Raw genomic sequence first — 14,727 nt, 5'->3', positions numbered from 1 at the left:
TTCAGTCCATCCTAGTTGGAGTAAAAAGGGAAATACACGAGAATACAATTGAGTTGTCTCATCTAAGGAAATAAACATGGGCTTCAGGAACAATTGCAGCCAGAGAATTGACTGCCCACAGGACTCCACGCTCCATCGTGTCTCCACTGTGCTCTGAGCATCGGCTCCCTTTCCTCTCAGCACAGAAGTGCTTCCTCTGTATGGCGGAGAGCATGGCTGCCAACCACGCCTGAGATTCCTATCTCGTGGCTTCCTCCACCAAATAGCAGCCCATCCTTTCCCATGTCCATTTCAAACCATTCCTGGAGGAAAGCCCCGTTGAGCAGGCTTGGGTCAGGCCCATCCCTGGACCAAACAGTCGAGGCCAAGAGTAAAGGCCTCATTCAGAAGGGAGACCCACCACAGGAGAAGGGATATGGCCTGGGCAGACCAAAGAGGAGGGGTCCCAGCCCCTGGGCTCAGCCTTTCCATGCTAAAGCAGGAATTGGCAAAGTGGGGCCCCTTGGCAAAATCTGGCTGACTGCCTGTTTTTATAAATAAAGTTTTATTAGAACACAGCCACACACCACTGCTGTCATGCTACGACGGTAGAGTTGAGTAGACCTTATGCCCAGCAAAGCCTGAAATACTTAGCATCTGGCCCTTAACAGAAAAAGTTTGTTGGCCCTTGTGCTAAAGGTTAAGACATCCCGGAAGGGTCCTCAGGGCTGGACCAAGCTCATAAAGGGACATCCTCCTGTCTCAAGGCTTATGCTGTTTAGAAGCATCCCATGAAATAATAAAAAGGACACTTTGTGATTTGGGGCTGAATTTAGTAGAATCTTACAGTATGTAGCTTTTTCAGATTGGCTTTTTTCACTTAGTAATAGGCATTTAGGTTTCCTCCATGTCTTTTCATGGCTTGACAGCTCATTTCTTTCTAGTGCTGAGTAATATTCCATCATGTGAATGTACCACAGTTTATTGATTCACACACTTACTGAAGGACATCTTGGTTGCTTCCAAGTTTGGGCAATTATGAATAAAGCTGCTATAAACAAGCGTGTGCAGGTTTTTGTGTGGACATAAGTTTTCAACTCCTTTGGGTAAATACCCAGGAGCACTCTGGCTGGATCATACGGTAACAGTATGTTTAGTTTTATAAGAAACCGTCAGACTGTCTTCCAAAGTGGCTGTACCATTCTACATTCCTAGCAGCAATGTGTGAGAGTTCCTGTTGCTCCACGTCAGTACCAGCATTTGGTGTTGTCAGTGTTCCAGATTTTGGCCATTCTGGTAGGTGTGTAGTGGTTCTGTGTCATTTTTTTTTTATTGAGATATAATCAACATATAACATGATATTAGTTTCAGGTGTGCAACATAATAATGCTGTATTAGTATATATTGTGAAATGATCACCACAATAAGTCTAGTTAACAGACACCACCATCCATAGTTACAAATCTTTTTCCCTGTGATGAGAACTTTCAAGATTTACTCTCTTAACAACTTTGAAATACACAATATGGTATTATTAACTGTAGTCGCCACATTGTGCGTTGCATCCCCGTGACTTATTCATTCTGTAACTGCAAGTTTGTACCTTCTGATCACCCTGACCCATTCTGCCATTCCCCTCAACCCCCAACCCCCGGCAATCATCAATTTGTTCACTATATCTATGAGTTTGGTTTTTCCTTTGTTTTTTAGATTCCACATATAAGTGAGATTTTTTTTCCTTTGCAGAACTGTACTATTTAACTTGTGCTGTCATTGCCCAAACTTGGGAGCCCCTACCCCCTAGAGGATCTCTGCGGACCCTGGGACTAGAGGAAATGAGCAGAGACAGCTCTTCCCCACCTTGTGCGTACATGTTCACCAGGCAGCCTGTCTGCAAGAGTGTTCTGGTCAGCTTGAAGTCTTTCAGCGGAACTATTAAAAAGGCGTTCACCGGTCCTTGATGGGGCTCAGGTATGTTGGTAAGGACTGGGGAATCTACACCCAAGATGATGTGAGCAGGCCTCCCCTAACACATTGCTCATGCCCACATCCCGGAGTTAGAGGAAAAGCAATGCTCCTGCTTGATCCCAAGTCCAGTATTAAGCCCCTTGGCCTCTCAGAGAGAAATCAAGGATGGAGAGACTGCTGGCTCAAGCCTCCTGTCCCTCCGCATCTCCATATCCACCCCCCTTTCCCCAGTTCACACAAGAAGAGGTAGGTGAAACGAACGAACAGTCCCCTGGGCCACAGCCCTAAAGTCAGGAAGTTAAAGGTCAAGCAGAGGGTATGGATTTCCTCTTTGGGAGATTTTCTTTGCAGTTTGGCTGGATTCCCAGACCACCACCTCTCCTTGGCTTTTCTAAGCTCGCTTTGTCTTCTTCTCCTCATGGGGCTGAGGTTAGAAGTTCACGGGTGAGCGTCCCCGACATTTGGGTGGCCTGGGATGAACACCAGGAACAACTGCCTCTCAGCCTCAGGGTAAAATGGTTTCTCTGGCCTAATCTTTCAGGCCAAGGTTGGTTCGCCACGTGATCCAACCTTTGCCAGATCTGAAGACCATGCTGGAGCTTAGCGCGTGAGATCAGAGCTGCAGCTGGGATACACCGATCCCCCAGGAGATTGTCCTCTGAGCATGTACCTCCCTCGCAGACCTCAGGGGAAGGGGAGATGGGCTGAGGGGGAATTAGGATTCTTCTGGGTCCACTGGCCTGCTATTATCTCATTATCTCACCTCTTTCCCCAGATATACCCACCCTGATGCCCTACCTCAGAGAAGAATGCTTCATCCACATCCCGGAATAGAGGCGATCACTGACCCCAACTTGCTGTCCACTTCTTTCTGAGCATGAGGACAAGGGAGCCATCCCAGGAAGGTCCTGTCCTAAGGGTGCTTTCTGCTAGCAAGATATTGTCACAAAAAGAGCTGCAGAATTGGGGATTTCTTTTGAGTGAGACCAAAATACATTTCAAGCTCATTTTCTGAGGCCGTAAGACCCTTTTTGAGAAGCCTTGTAGAAGCTGTCCACGTCATGGAGTTTATCTAACCCAGATTCCGGGATTGTTGACTGTCCACTCATCACCATTCTTAGCAAAACTCCCAAGGACAAAAAAACAAGCCAGATAAACACTGCTAGGAAGCAAACCAAATATGCCGTACCACACAAGGCAGCATTCATGCCCACCACACGTCAGGCGGGATGCCTAGAGACCATCACCCCATGGTTCCCTGGGAGATTTGACAACCTCAGAATGACACCCCCACTTAGAATACAGCAGGGCCCACTGAAGTTTCCACGTGATCCCACTGGGAGACCTGGATGTGCTTTGGAACGCGTCCTCCCAGAGGTGAGGTTCCAACATCTGGACCAATTGAGAGAAGAAGGAAGAATCCTGCTTTCTAAAACCTCCTGGCACTGACCATTCATTATTTCATCACGAGGCTGGGTTGTAGGTAAATCCTTTCCTTATTTATCTTTCCTCCTAACAAAGAGTGCCAGAACTAGAAGTTTCTTTCGTTAATCGAAGTGGGTAAAAATCCAGCGTCCCTTCAGTGAGAAATAGCTTCAGGACAATGAAACAGAGATTGACTTCTTTCAATTCCTTGTGGCAGGATGACTGCTGAGCCTCCATCAGTCCTCAAAACAGGGACAAGTGACACCTGTTACTTTCCTCATAGAGTTTTGATTTGTGCCCACATGGCTGAAAACTAGGTAAATGATAGCAAGGCTGCCTTCCAGGTCCCAAAGAAAACAAGACTAAATAATGGCAAGGTTCAATCTCCTTCAGATAGACTGAGAAAAAGGATGGAGTTGTCCAAACGAAGGACAACAGGAGTTTAGAAATTATTCCACCTGTTGCAGGGGTCCTCCTTTTAGTGGTCGGCCCCTTCTGAAGCTGTATTTGCTCATCTCTGAGGTTGAGCATGGATGAAAGCTGGGGGAGAGGGGCTGGACCCTCAAGCTAAAGCTCCTTGTTTTCCAGGGCTATTTGCTGTGTTTTCTTCCTGGACCCGTACCAGACACACCTGTTTGAAAGAAAAGACAGAGACTGTTTAATCAACAGAATAAGTAGATTTTCTTCCCGCTGTTCTGAATGGATTGCTTATTCTTACAAGCAGAGACACGCTGCTCTCGCTTGCTTTCTAAACAAATGCCACCCACTTGTTTCTAAATCTGACTGCACATTGAAAACACCTGGGGGGCTTGCGAGAAATACAAATTCCCAGACTCCACTCCCTCTCCCCCCTCCCCCCGAGATTCTGATCCAGTTGGTCTGCCTGGGGCCCAGGAATCTGAATGTTGAGCAAGCATATCTGGTGACGCAGAGTGCTAGACTCCAGGGACAGCATGGTGACCCCACTACGCCATAGCGAGCATTGGCATGCTAGAGTAGAAAAAAGGAACCCGGAGATCTCTAACTCAGCCTCCTCATTTTGCAGAGAAATGACACTGAATAGGAGCGTTGAGAAAGACCTACTTTGATCAGGCTGCGATGCTGCGAATGCTCAACGTCTGCATAGAATTGATTGCCTCTCACTGAATTTGGAATTAAGAATAGGGTTCTGGAAAGGGTTGGGAACAAATATCCTTACAAGAAAAAAAAAAGGTTTATTAGGAGTCATCCGTACAGAAAGAAGCCTTTGTTCAGGAAAGATGGCTTTGAGAAAGCAAATATTAGTGAAAGATGCTCTGTCAGAGGAAGGCCCGGGGCGAATCCGGCCTGGAGCACAAGGCCCGCTCTTTGTCCGGCCATCTGCAGCCTGCGTCTGAATGCCCCTTGAAGAAGCAGGGGCCCCAATGGCTGATGGCTTTTGGACTTCAAATAAAAGAGAAACAAAGCGATTCTTAAACAAAAGAACTGCTGTCTGAAAGCAATTCTTAAAGAGAAAGAGCCCTATTGATGTGTGTGCTGCCCAAATGGAGCTTAATTAGGCCACACATGCTAATGCGCTGGGGAGAGACCCCCAAATCCAATTCCCTTCTTTATTTCTAGACCGAGCAGGAAATCTGTGTCACTGAAGTCTGCCTTGGGAGCTCTACCTGGACCGTCAGATCTTAGGTCGATTAGGGTGCCCTTGGAGTTACCCCTAATGACATGTAAACTCATAAGTGAACGGCTTTGGGTGGTCTGTGCCCACCCTTCACCCCAATTATTGAACCACAGGCTCCAGAAGTAGAAGAGACCTTTCTGGGCACCTCATCCGTGGGTCTGCCGGGCAGCGATGAGCACACTGTGGGCTCAGCATGGACCAACACAGTCCTAGCTAAAGGTGAGTATAATTGTTTCCATACTTCTGGGCCTTTCCAGTTCTGTTCCACTGAAATCTCACCATGAAACAGGGGCCCCTTGAAGAATATTCTTAAATGAAGTGAAGTAGGACAGAGCGGGGCCTCCCTGGGCACTTGGAATACTCCCGCAGTTGGAATAATTTGTAGACTGACTGAGATCCTTTGAGGTCACCTCTTTAAACATTTAAAAATGTCTGCAGTGCTCTTATCCATGAATTTCTAACCATGTTGCTCATGATATAGAGCTGACAAAATTCAGGTTCCTTGATCTATCCTCAAGTAGTTAGTGACAGAGCTGGACAGCACCTAAATGTCCCAACACCCACTCCTTGCACATCAGTGTGCAGCCTTGAAGTCGCATCTTCTGTTGATGTTAATTTCAGAGTTGTTAGATCTTGCCTGAGTAAACAGTGGCATCTCATCTTCCTTATGTTTGTAAGGAATCTTCTGGAAGATTCTGGCACACCACTGTAGCAAACACACCTTCATGTGACCCCCCCAATGAGTCAAGCCTTTGTGTAACCTCCTCCCCTTGAGTGTGGGATGAACCTGTGACTTGCTTCTAACCAACAGAACAGGCAAAAGGTGATGGCTGTCCCTCCCATTACGTTATCCCATTTTGTTCTATGGGATAGTCACTCCCGTGATTATGCTACACTTATGAGACTCCCTCATAGGTACCTGGAGTAAAAGATTCTCCTGCTGGTCTAAAGAAGTCAGCTGCCACGCTGTGAGAGGGCCACATGGCAAAGAACTGGGGACAGCCTTTCGATGTTTATAGTAACTGCAGCTAACAGCTGGCTAGAAAACAGGACTTCAGTCCTACAGCCACAAGGACTGAGTCCTGCCAACAACCATGAGAGCTTGGCACCCCAAGCTCCTGAGAGGATCACAGTTTAGTTAACATCTGACTGCAGCCTTGCAAGACCCTGAGCAGAGGACCTGATTAAGTAGTGCTCAGAGTCTTGCCCTACAGAAACTGTGAGAGAATACATGTGCAGTGGATTCTCGTTATTTGCAGTAGTTATGTTTTGTTTTTGTTTTTGTGCTGAGGAAGATTTGCCTTGAGCTAACATCCATGCCAGTCTTCCTCTATTTTTTAGTATGTGGGCCGCCAGCACAGCATGGCCACTAGCAGGCAGTGTAGGTCTGTGCCGGGAAACCAAATCCAGGCCACCAAAGCAGAGCACGCTGAACTTAACCACAAGGCCACGAGGGTTGGCCCTGCAGTAGTTGTGTTTTATGAAGTCACCATGAGAAATGTATTAGTGCTGTGCTCCCGGGGAAAGACAGGGTCAGGTTCCTGTGAGTCTCTGGTCACAAGATTTTTGTCAACCAACCAATACATAATTTTGCTTTATGTACGTTTCTGTTTGAAGACACCTTATTTAATGTATATGTTGATTCATTAACACGGAATCCACAGCCAGCAGAACTCTAACTTATGCCTGAACGAAGCTTCTCTAACACACATATTTCTTCCATAAGGTATGCCACAGCCTTCTTGTGCTTAGAAGCACTAGACAGCACTTCAGCATGATGCCTGGGGGTCACCTAAAACAGTGAAATCACCCCCAAAAAGCACAAAAATGCAAAAACCGTGGCACTGAATAGACCACATCAAGGGCTCTTGTCTATGGTATGAAAGCAGAAAACAGAAAGCAGAGCCTCACCTTGTCCGACCCCAGCTGGGAGTGTGCACACTGGGTGACGCGAATTTTTTGCTACTCTGCACAAGTCTGCAAATGATGATGAAAGCACTGCGAGTATTTAGTTTTTGAGGTTTCTCAATAAATTTTATTTGCTCTATCTCAAGATATTAGCAGGTGCAGAATCTACAAAGAATGAGGGTAGACTATAGATTTGAAGCTGCTACGTTCGTGGTAATTTGTTATGCAGCAATAGCTAACTAATGCAGTCTTTAACTCCAGTGACTCCTGAGAATATGTTCTTCCAGATGGACATTTCCAGAACTTCTCAGCATTAGCAAAGTATGAGGAGTTGAGAGACTTCGCTGCACTTCATTACGATATGGTCTCTGTAGCCGGCTTGACTCATTCGCTCAGCCTGGCTTAAACAGTAGGTCAAATCTCTTCTATCCTTAAAGTCAAACGGCTCAAGCCTTCTTATTCTATAAGAACATTTATTTTCCTTTTCCAAGAATCCCACTGCCTTTCCCTAACGGGTCAAAGAATCTAAGAGCTCATTCACCATCCGTGCCCCAGTCCATGCCCCAGTCAAGTTCACCAGGGTGGAGAGAAAATCAGGAACGCTGTCCTGTTCTCTTGCCAGGCCAGCCCTCAGCTGCTCTTGCTGTGGTCATTGCCCTGCTCTGTGGCTCCTAAACCCTTGGCTTACTGGCCACCAGCCCCTTTCCTTCATTCCTTACCATATGTGTGCAATAAACCAGATTTATACCTCAATAGACTCAAGCAAGGCCTCCTCTCCCACGTCTGCTCCCCTAGTGCAGACACACCTGCCACTGGACATGGCCTGGAATACCTAGAAGGCCAGACATGCCCCGACTTTGTTCTTCACAACTGCAGCTCTTGGGCCCCAGATGCCACACGCCTACAGCCCAGCTTCAGCTCTCTCTCCAGTAACCCAGCTGGTTGGGTTGACCCACATTCATAAAGCTTCTCCCAAGGATGGTACAGAGGAACAAGGAGGCAGTGTCTGAAGTGCTTTCCATTCCCAGTTCAACTTTGTGTCAGCGACTCCTGTGCAACTCTCCATATATGCACCCCCCTCGCCCTCCTCACTTGCCCCTTCTTCAAACCCAGGCTGCCCTCAAAAGACAGAAAAAAATCCCACCCACTTACATATAGTCCAAATATTATGAAAAAGGACCTTTGAGCGGGACACAAACCTTCTTACATCAGACTGCACTGCTAGCCGCAGCACAGGACTTAGAAAGACGAAGAGGACAACGTTGCCTTTATAAAAGAGGAAGAAAAATTGGATTGCCACACATAATTAGCAGTGTCTCTCCATCCCAAGGGCTTAGAAAGCCTTAGCTGTTTCCCCATGTTGCTAGGTTAATAATCATCTTCTGCTTCAATGCAGCAAAATAGGAGGAGAATTAATGATCCGTTTCATGGTAAGCGCTCACTGCGTCCCAGCGCAGGCTTACAGAGTGGCCTCAAAAAGTCAATTGCACAGACCTGCTCTACGCTTGCAGAATGGAGGGATGATCTAATGAAACCATAATTTCCCCTTCTTTGAAGCCTCTGCACAAAGTATATAGTTTTCCACTTCAGTTGACTTCCCCAGGGTTTCATATTGGTGGTGAAAGAGTGTCTTCTTGATCATTATCAATTAATGCCATGTTCCCAGATCACTGAGCATTAGCGATGCTCCCATCCCATTTGCAGAAAGCTGTTAAAAGTTAAATTTGGAGAATGAGGGACAATACATTAAAAGCAGTTTAAAGCATGTTAGCACATTCGCCTAAAAATAACGAAGATAATTGTAATAATTTATAACGTAATTCTGCTTAAGATTTCATTATGCTGTGACTTTGAGATTCCCTTTTCCAGAATTTATAACCGAAATGAATCTTAAAACAATAAAAGGAATCAGAGAATAAAAGCAGAAGATCCTTCATATAAAAAAAATATATACCCACGGGATCCTTCAGGAAAAAAAAAAAAAAAAGAATAGGACAAATTCAGGCACCAGTGATTACTCTCCACTTGATCATAAACGCATTTGCGTCACTTAAACCACATCACCTGCTTATAATATTCCACTGGGCTTCCTGCTCCAGCATTCTTTCTCCTTCCATGGATGAAGAGATTTGGCTTTATTCTCATTTGACTTCTTTATCCTAGACTTCTCCTTGATGGCTACATTCCAAACTAATATTTAGAACTGTCGTCCAATGTCATTCGAAAAGTCTTCTGAAGCACTCATGGAAATCAAAAGGGATAAAGTAGCATTTTCCAAAATATGTCAGCAGTATTCCTATTTATACTTCACCTTTTCCCAAAAAGTATTTGGGATATCTCACTATTAGACATATAATAAAATACGATTTTAAGTAAGGGAAAAAACAGTGAGAATAATGGAAAACAAGGATTGACAAGTAAAAGTCTGCGCACCTGTTTTGGTCAACTAGTGCTGCAGAAGAACAGCGCCAAACTCTCAGTGGCATACATGTGTGAGCAACTTCCTTGCTCAGTTCGTGGATTAGCTAGGGGTAGCTCTCACTTCAGACTCGGGGCTCTGCTCCACGTTTCTCTAATCCTTCTTCGGGGACTCAGGGCCAGTTAGGGCATATTCTTCTCATTGTGATGACAGAGGCACAGGGAGGCAAATGGAAACGCACGATGCTTCTTAAGGTCTAAGCTCAGAAATGATAAGTATCACTTTCACTTTCCAATCTTGCATAAGTTCTTCTCTTGGGTGAACTCTAAACCAAAACTGTACAGGGAAAGGGATTCTGGGAAATGTAGTTCCCTGCCTTAGATGCATATGGCAGTGGTGGTGGTGGTGGTAGCGATGGTGGTGATGATGGTGGTGGTGGTGGTGAGCACGGTAGTAAGGGTGCTGTTGGTGATGGAAATGGTGGTAACAAACTGACAACAGATAATCTGGCACAATATGCAAAACGTTCAATTCCTGAGCACTTTCTGGAGACGGGCTGAAAATTTACCTTTGCAATTTTTAGAAATCAACGTGAAGGGGAAACATGATCAGTTACATGACCAAAGAAGCTGTAAGATACACCTTAGGGTGGAGTCATCTGTAATTCATCGTGGAGCGAGCCCTTTCATCGATGTTTTATATCCTTCATCAGTTCATCTGATGTTTATATCCCTCATCAGTTTTGAGTCACTCCTATATTTTATCAAATAATTCCACTGTTTTCTCTGCTCTTTCTTTCTATGATCTATGACAAAAGGTCTCACCATTTCACTCATATTTCCCATCTCTATCTTTGGGAGAGTTCTCCCTGACTTTACTTTTACTTTTTTTTAATCTCTAAAAGCTGTTCCTGTGTTGCAATTTTTTCTTTTTCATATCATCTTGTTCTTGGTTTATGAACTCAAAATTTTAAATTTCTCTTTATTGGAGTTTTGTTCTTAGTTTTTCTTTTGTATCCCAAATTATCCTGTTTCTTCTGGGATCTATTTTTCCTGTTCCTGTGTCTAGGCCTTTCTCACTTGAGGGGCTAGCTCTTCTCATTTGCCTGGTGATCCTTGATTTTCTGTTTGAGTTTGAGAACAAAGGCTGGGTATCTGCTGTTTGTTCTCTGCTGTGGATCTATATGGTCATTGCGTGTTCAATTATTTTAGGAATCAGGCTGTAGGATTTTTGCCTGGGATAGCTAGCTACAGGCTGCCTCTTCTATGGGTGGGGAGAGGGATGGTAAGTGGAGTGCTTGTCACCTCTGGGAACTTCAATAACCCCACTGCATTCCCCCTTAATCTGTTCTAGGGAGTGACTATTCCCACATATTTCATCAATACACTGCCATCTGACTAGCAGCGTCTGCACTCTCCATTAAAAAATCCATAACTTCTCTGACTATTTGCCAACTTCCTCGTATATTCAGACTCCCTCTCTATTAATAGCATTAAATGGACTAAAAATTAACATAGCTTTATAGTATTTTAACATTTGGAAAAGCCACTTCCCCTCATAATACTTCCATTTCCAAACATTTAAATTTATTCTCATCACTTTTTTCTTCCAAATGAACTTCAGAATTATTTGGGGAAGTTTCTCTAAAAACATTATACAGGTTTTGTTTGGACTTATTTTAATCGTGTAAATTGGAAAGTTTTGTCATACCAAGTAGTTTTATCATCCAGGCCATATTAGGTAACATATTATTATTACACATTTCTTAGTAAGTGTAATAATAATATTTATGTTAATAATTATTATGTTTTCTGAATGGTTATAGGGTATAAAAAGACTTGATTTTTATTTATTACTTTCATATTCAGCCGCTGAATTCTATCAACAACCCACGTATTATTTTGATTGATATTCTGGGTGTTTACATATAATCACACTGGCTGGAAATAACATGCTCGTCTTCTTCACGTCCTTGTGTATTCTTTATTTCTGTCTCATAACTGGAGCCTCCAAAATAACATTGTAATATAATGACAGTAATTTATCATTTCTAATTTACTTTTCTGTGGTCTCTTCATTTATTCCTTGATTACACTTGGCAGAGGGGTTTGTCATCTTTGTAATTGAATTGCTTTTTGTTTCGTTTATTAATCCCACCATTTTCTAACTTATTCCTTTTTGCTTTATCTATTTTATGTTTTTTCTAATTCCCTCTATTGAATGATTATCTATAGATTTCTTTTCTTATTTTACATGGTAATAAAGGAATTTAGGGTTAAAAATTGACCTCTCCTGATAACTCTGACAGCCATAGATACATAGTGTCGTCCTTTCTACGATTTTCTAAGCAATCTGAAATAATATTTGGTGGCTTGTCATTCGAGCGTGTTTTTTTCTTATTTGTAATATCCAAGTAATTGGCTTATTCTTTCTAATTGTCTATTATAAAATTTGAACTTCAGAAGGTGGTATCGGCAATGAATAATTTTTGTTTTGGAGGAGTTTATAAAGCCAAATTTATGCAGTTTCATGAATGTTCCATGGACCCTTGAAAATAAGTCGTCCCATCAGTGTGAGCCTGATCATTATTAAGTCTTATTATTATTATTGCAATAGGTTGAACGATGGCCCTGAAGGACATCTAGGTCCTAACGCCTGGAATTTGACAGTGTTACTTTATACGACAAGAGATTTTGTATGTGTGATTAAGGTAAGGATCGTGAGATGGGGAGATTATCCTGAATTACCCAGGTATGCCTTAAGTATCATCACAGGTATCCTTGTAAGAGGGAGGCAGAGAGGGATTTGACACAGAAAAGGAAGGCAATGAATGTGACAACTGAAGCAGGATGCTGCGCTGCTGGCTTTGAAGATGGAGGAAGGGACCACAAGCCAGGAATGCAGCTCCAGGGCTGGAAAAGGCACAGTCACAGATTCTCCCTGGAGCCTCTGGGTAGAGCGCGGTTCTGCTGACACCTTGACTTCAGCCCGGGGAAACTGATTACAGACTCCGAGCTCCAGGACTGTAAGAGAGTGAAAGCATGTTCTTTTAAACCATCAATTTTGTGGTAGCTGTGACGGCAGCCATAGGCAACTAGTACAATCATGTAAGTTTATTTCCTTTGCATTGTTTCATTTTTAAAAATTGGCACCTGAGCTGACATCTGTTGCCAATCATTTTTTTCTTCTTCTTCTCCCCAAAGCCCCCCAGTACATAGTTGTATATTCTAGTTGTAGGTCCTTCTGCTTGTGCTGTGCAAGATGCCGCCTCAGCATGGCTTGATGAGCGGTGCCACGTCCACGCCAAGGATCCCAACCAGCAAAACTCTGGGCCACCGAAACAGAGCGCGCGAACTTTTAACCACTCGGCCATGGGGCCTGCCCCTGCATTGCTTCTTGATCTATCATAGAGGAGAATTAAAACTTCTGCCCAATGATTGCGTTTTTGCTCATTTCTTCTTGACCTTTAAAGCACACATTTATAAATACCTATACTGTGTTTATTAGCACATGAAGGCTAACAACTGCTTTCAGGATTATTACTTTTCCTAACGTAACATGACTCATCGCAACATTAAGGCTTTGTGAAGCGATGTCTATTTTTTCTTCATTTTTAAATTATCATCCTTTCTTTCTGCTTGTGGGGGCCTGCCTCTCTTTCTTTGCCCAGGCCTTTATTTTAAACTATGGAAGAGCTCTCCTTCGTGTCTGTCTCTTGTATCACATAGTTCCACTTTTGTTCCCCATCACAAGACTTCGCTTTGATGTGGTAAAATTTAAACTCTCCGCGTTTATCATATAACCACAAAGTTTAACCCTCCGTCTCTCATCCTTGTTCTGCTTTCTGCTTTCTTGCAGCTTCCTTTTTCATTTTGTTATGTGCACTGTGGTATTTTTTTAAATTATACCAGTAGACGCTTTTAATTCTTTCAAATATCTATTTAAATGTATAATTCTTTAATGATCTAAGCTAAGAATAAAGCAATTACTTTGGCCCCCTCTTACACAAGACTTAAAATTTATTACACTTGATCTTTTCCTCAGCTCTCAATTCTTTCCTAGTCTTTGTTAAATTAATTTTGCATTATCCACCTAGATTGATATTATATTACCATTGCTATTTTTAGTAATTCAAATTAAAAACTGTTTGGGTTTTTTCTCTTTTGTGGCCATTTTTACATGACACATTTTTTCATTCAACAAATACCTTTTGAGGAGTGACTCCTGGCTGGGCTCTGAGCTGAGGACGGCGATATGACAGTGGTGAGAACCCGCGAGCCTCTGCCTGGTCTCAGGGTCCATGGGGTTGACTGGTCTTCAGATTCCATCAGTTTCAATTCTCACGCCGCCCGGTGTTCCAGCCTCACTGCTCCCTCTGACCCCTGTGCTCGTGGGCGTGCTCTTCTCCGCATGCAGTCTCCTTCCTTCCAGCTCTTCTTCAGCCTGAGTCCTCCTCAGTTCAGGCTTCAGACTAGATTTTACTTTCTCCAAGAAGCTGTCTTCCCCCACCAGGACAGCGTGTCATCTTGTCATCATGCCACCATGCCACCAAACCACCATGCCACTACATCACCCTGCCACCACATCACCATGCCACCATGTCACCACTTCATCATGCCACCACGCCACCATACCACCACAACACCATGCCACCGTATCACCGTATTACTACATCACCATGCCACCACATCACCATGCCACCACAACACCATGCCACCACACCACCATACCACCACATCACCATGCTACCACATCACCACATCACCATGCCACCACATCACCATGCCACCACACCACCATGCCACCACGCCACCACATCACCAGGCCACCACACCACCATGCGACCACATCACCATACTACCACGTCGCTACATCACCATGCCACTATGTCACCTGTCCTACTGGTAGGCGTTTGCCTATTTATTTCTCTGTCCCTCGGGGCTGTGGGGGCTTCACAGGGGCATGGACCTCTTTGGTTTTGTTCAAAATTTTACTTATTAGGGCAGTGCCTGGAAACGTGTAGCCATTCATTAAATGTTTATTAACCAACAGAGTGAATAAAGCGTTCTTTTTAAAAAAATAATTGTTGATACTGATTGTTTTTATTTTGGCTGGAATAGCCCTTTAATTATTTCAGGAAGAGGAGGTGAGCGGTAGCGTTTGAGCCCCAGTGTAACTGAGGACGACCTTGTGTTATAAGACACTGACAAGGTACAAAATTCTTTGCTCTCGGTTTTTGATCACTTACAACTATAAATTTTGAAGCACTGTCTTTTGGCTCTTGGTGTTGACAAAGAAATGTCTGATCCCAGAGTAATTTGTGTTTCTTCTTACATAAACTGCTTCCTTTTTCTCCTTTAAATATATAGAG

At 43.8% G+C, this 14,727-nt stretch overlaps 1 long non-coding RNA gene across 1 annotated transcript; it reads left to right on the top strand.

Moving 5' to 3' along the window:
• Nucleotides 1–1,735: 1,735 nt before the first annotated feature.
• On the top strand, nucleotides 1,736–12,525 carry LOC124229181 (uncharacterized). Its single transcript, XR_006885828.1, has 4 exons — nucleotides 1,736–1,950; nucleotides 2,723–3,430; nucleotides 5,143–5,248; nucleotides 11,973–12,525. It is a non-coding gene; the product is annotated as an uncharacterized LOC124229181 (long non-coding RNA).
• The last annotated feature ends 2,202 nt before the right edge of the window (nucleotides 12,526–14,727 follow it).

This window comes from Equus quagga, chromosome 17, assembly GCF_021613505.1.
Source record: "Equus quagga isolate Etosha38 chromosome 17, UCLA_HA_Equagga_1.0, whole genome shotgun sequence".
Taxonomy (NCBI): domain Eukaryota; kingdom Metazoa; phylum Chordata; class Mammalia; order Perissodactyla; family Equidae; genus Equus; species Equus quagga.
This window is presented reverse-complemented; position numbering and strand designations above follow the sequence as displayed.